This window comes from Arachis ipaensis, chromosome B06 (assembly GCF_000816755.2).
Source record: "Arachis ipaensis cultivar K30076 chromosome B06, Araip1.1, whole genome shotgun sequence".
In the NCBI taxonomy this organism is placed as follows: Eukaryota; Viridiplantae; Streptophyta; class Magnoliopsida; order Fabales; family Fabaceae; genus Arachis; species Arachis ipaensis.
In genome coordinates this window covers 31,134,043-31,138,833 of record NC_029790.2, presented here as the reverse complement: position 1 = coordinate 31,138,833, position 4,791 = coordinate 31,134,043, and positions in this window count along the sequence as shown.

The window sequence follows — 4,791 nt, the reverse complement described above, 5'->3', positions numbered from 1 at the left end:
ATATATTTCGTTTACACCGTGATTCATTGGCTATATCTCGGCTCAGTAAAATTATAAATCAAAATCTGCTTAAAACTAAATAAACACGTGCTACATCAGGAGTATGTAGAGTACGTATTTTGCTTATCCTATAAAGTCAAATATCACTAAAGAGCATTTACCACATAAATAGGCTAACATCCTCAACAGCTCTGCTGAATAACCTCCTATGCACAACAACTCTATAAATACAGAATCTTAATTATGCAAAGAGGTACGCTATTCAAATATCACTTTTACTATCCTATATCCTTTCTGACTTGAGCATTGGAGTGCCTTTGCAAGTTCCCGTCGCCGTCATTTTTTTAAAGATCCGACGTATATCTCGCCTTACTCAAGGAGAAGCAAATTTGGACATCGAGCAGGACGAGTTATACCTTGAAGTCGGTTACTCACACAGAAACATTTGGCGCCCACCATGAAGTCGAGTAACTAATTTCTGCCCCACCGAGCAAAACAACATATACATAATTACTTTTTATTCCTATTGACACGTTAATAAGATACATTTTTTCTTATTCTTTCTCAATTGTTTTCATGTATTATTGAAAACTTCTCTGTTTGTTTATATTGTTATTGTTAGTAATTACTACTTTGTTCTTCAACTGCATTTTAATTGCTCAATACTTATGCTGTCTTATTCATATTTTTTCATTTTCTTCAATTATCTACGCGGAGATTAGTATTAACTTTAGCCAATAAATTTAAAATTATATATTTATAATGTTAGCACATAAAGGATTCAAAATCGATATATGAAGGTATCTGATATCATTAGTTTGATGAATTATACATAATATGTTATATGCTAAAGGACTTACTCTTTTATCTTTCTATAAATTTTCAAACTATTTAACAAATTTTTTTTTAATATATTGATGATTGGAATATGACATGTTTTATGTACCTTTAATTTTTCATCTTCAACTTATGAGAATGGTTAATCACTTAATCATATAATTCAAATACCTAAAATTAAAAAATTTGGTTGTTATATACTGTTGTAGGACAATCACTCCAAAACGTTGAATACAACTTTATTTATTTATTTATTTACTATTTATTTATGTATTTTGCTATTTATTGAAAGTTAATAGAATTTTAACAAAATCTCATTCAATTAGGTGATGTCAAACCAAAATGTATGTTTTTAGAAATTATAGCTCCATTTCATACATGAAATCTTTTTCTATATTAAAAGACTTTTGCTAATATGAAATTTTCAGTTTTCTCTTTCAACTCTAATTGTATGCAAAACTAAAGTATTTCTATTGCTTTATAATGTAACCAAACAATTGAATCAACAAAACTTTACAGTGATTTTTAACTTTCTTGTTTCACTGCTTGTTTTGTCTTTAATTTATTCTTTGTGTAGAAGAATAACAATACTACTACTGTTATATTACTTTGTAATTATACTCAGCTACATTTCTTGTAGATAAAATCGTTATTATCATTCATAGTGTTATAAACTGGGACTTACCTAATCCAAATCTGCGAAAATAAATGCCTGACTTTAATGTTATCCCACATTTTCTTTCCACTTGTTATTTCTTCATTTTTGTAGGACCTCGATCATGGCTGATGAGTAAATTTCACCTCTTTCTTTATCAACTCAGATCAAGTTATAACTATGAACGTTGACCTATAAGTCGAGGTTCAGATGATGACTGACCTATTAGCTCAGCAACAGAATGCAATGAAAGGTAAATGACCTCAACAAATTAAATTACTAAGTCATTTCTACCTCTATAAAATCATATATATGCATAATTTAGTTTGATTGTATAAATTTTTTATGTCAAATTTTAATATATCATAGCTTCTTATGAGGTATTTACCACTCTATATACTCGAATTACTTCACATTATTTATGTATCTTATCATGTCATATATCAAAATCAATCAATTAATCAACCCGAAAAAAAAAAGACTTTTTACTAATCCAAAAACAGACTTAATTAGCAATTATCTCAATTAGTAATTATTGTTACTTGATATATGGGTGATTGACTCATCCCTTTTATTTTCCTATTTTACAATCATTTATGCATGTTTACTTTCAACACATTTTATTTATGCTACAATATTTTTATTATTCACTCAATATTCAATAATTAATTATTTTAAGCAAGAAATTTGTCAATAAGTTGTTGTGGATTGGAAAAATTCTCAAGACAATTGATCATTATATCCTCGGATCATACAATTGATTCCGTCAACGAATACATATTTTCGAACTTTTCAGTTTGCGCCAATCAAATACAATATGCATGCCATGAAAAATTGTTCTCAAGCGGAAAGGTATTCCCCACAAAATTATATTGATCGAACAACTCTTACCATTCAATTGGTTTTTGAATAAGTGTTGACGTAATGACTGACTAAGTTTGGGCTACCACTCATTGCTATGATGCATGGACACTGACACGGACACGGAACACGACACAACACAGGACATGCAGATACGCGAATTTAAAATTCTTATAAGATACGGGGACACGGTATATATATAAAATATGAAATATTTTTTAGATAAATTGTAATGATATTTTAGTATTTTATTGATATTAAAATATAAATTAATTTTTTAATTATTTTTAATATTTTTTTTAATTATAAAAAGTATTTAAAATATATTTTGTTTTAATAATTAATAATATATACTATTTTTTAACTCATTTCAAGAATACATATTAAGAATAAGACTGGACATATTGACATGTGATAGTATTTAAGTGTGTCTAAGCGTAAGAATTTTTTATTTTTTATTAAGACACGGTTGGACACAGAAGACACGCATGACGGACGAGTGTCGATGTGTGTCGTGCGGGGACACGACAAATCAAGGAAGTGTTCTTGCTTTATAGCATCTAACAAACAAGACGTTTTTAATACCTTGAAAACTCTTTTTAAAAAGCCTATCCAAATGTAAAATAATTTTTGTTAAATAACTACTTTTTTCAAAAGTCAATCCAAACCGATCCTTAAAATGAATGATGAAATATTTTAAAGATTATTGCGTTTTATTTTTGAAAATAACTAATAAAAATCTAATTCTAAATTTTTCAGATATGCTACACATACAAGCCTTTTTGACAACTAAGTCTAACTAAGTTGACCCAAGCCTAACAAAAATTAACTTCACAATAGAGAGCGTGTAAACACGCGCTATTGCAATTGTTTAGTAGCACGAACGTTAACATGAAAACACTTCATCTCTCGCGATGAAAACTAACATGATCAAACTTCAAACGACGCTCAAAATCTCTCAAAATCTTTGCAAAAACTCAAGGAAATCTCGAAGCTACGTTCGAAATCTTCATCAAAAAACACGAGAGAACCAGAAAGATTATTGAAGGTACTTTTCACTAATCGTCTAGTTTTTTTACTTCTCTCTTTCGCATTTTCGATCGCGAAACACTAGATAGTCATATTTCTGTTTATTTAGTAGATTCATTTTATGTTCTTGCGTTAAAATAGATATTACTGTTCTCATTATACTGTTCATTTGGTGATAAGTGTGTTATGTCGGTGTAAAAATGTTATTGTAGTGTTTCTCGTAAGTTTAATATAAATTTGCATGTGTTTGAGGGATTTGAATGTGTTTTTGTGCATGTTTGAGTGTTTACATATTTTGAACTGAGTTTGTGTGTAGTAATCAGTAACTTTCGGTGCATTTTGTCTGAATAAAGGTACAATTAGTATTGTTGTCCTCTTTTTATTGTATCTAGGCAACATAATGTTGTTGTAGTGCTTTTGGTGTCATTTTGTACATGTTTGAGTGATTTGCATGTGTTTTTCTCCATGTTTGAGGGATTTGCATGTTTTGAAATTAGGTTTGAGAGATTGTTCATGAATTTATTGTTACTAGCCCATAGAATATTATTGTAGTGCTTTTGTTGTCATTTTGTGCCTATTTGATTGATTTATATGTCTTTTTGAACTAAGATTGTGTGATATAATCAAGAAATATTTTTGGTGTATTTGGTTTAAGTTTCGGTGCATTTCATGTAAATTGAGGTGCACTTAGTTTTGTTGTTACCTATTAAACTAATTTTTTATTCCGTGAAAAAAAAAATAACAATCAAGAGAGTTGCTAAGAGGAGCACTACAAAGAAATAACATAATTTTTATTTATTTACAAAAAAACTCATGATTTGAGGTGCTCAACAAAATTCATTTCTGATATATTCAACAAGATGAGCGATGACAAGAATGCTATTGTTGAAGAATTGGGATTTGTTGCTTTGAGACATATCCCAACCTTGATTGTGTCGCATAAGCTCCTGAAAGAATTGGCATATTCATTTGATTTGTACAATAGCACATTAGACACGTAGTATGGTATAAGCAAGATCACCCCTGAAAAGATAGGAGATACCTTTAGCTTGAATACATCTCGTAAAAATCTATTTTATAATCTGTTCTGCCAATCAAATTTTATTTTATTTTTTTTACATTACTTCTGTGTTATTAAAATATTTTTGTCGCTGTTGTAGGGAAGTGCTATCCAAACAAAAATGTCTATAATGAAATTAATGAGGAGCAGAAGGAAGTTGTTGAAAGCTTCAAAGGTTGTTCTTTGCCACTTTTGACAAAGTCTTTGCTTGACATGAGTGTTGATGGATTGGAAAATCAACTGAAATTCAAGATGACATTCATCTTTTTCATCCAGAAGTGCTTCTTGTTGCCAACAACAATAAGCAAAATTTTTCCGCTTCACATGTCACCCATTCTTCATATGGACA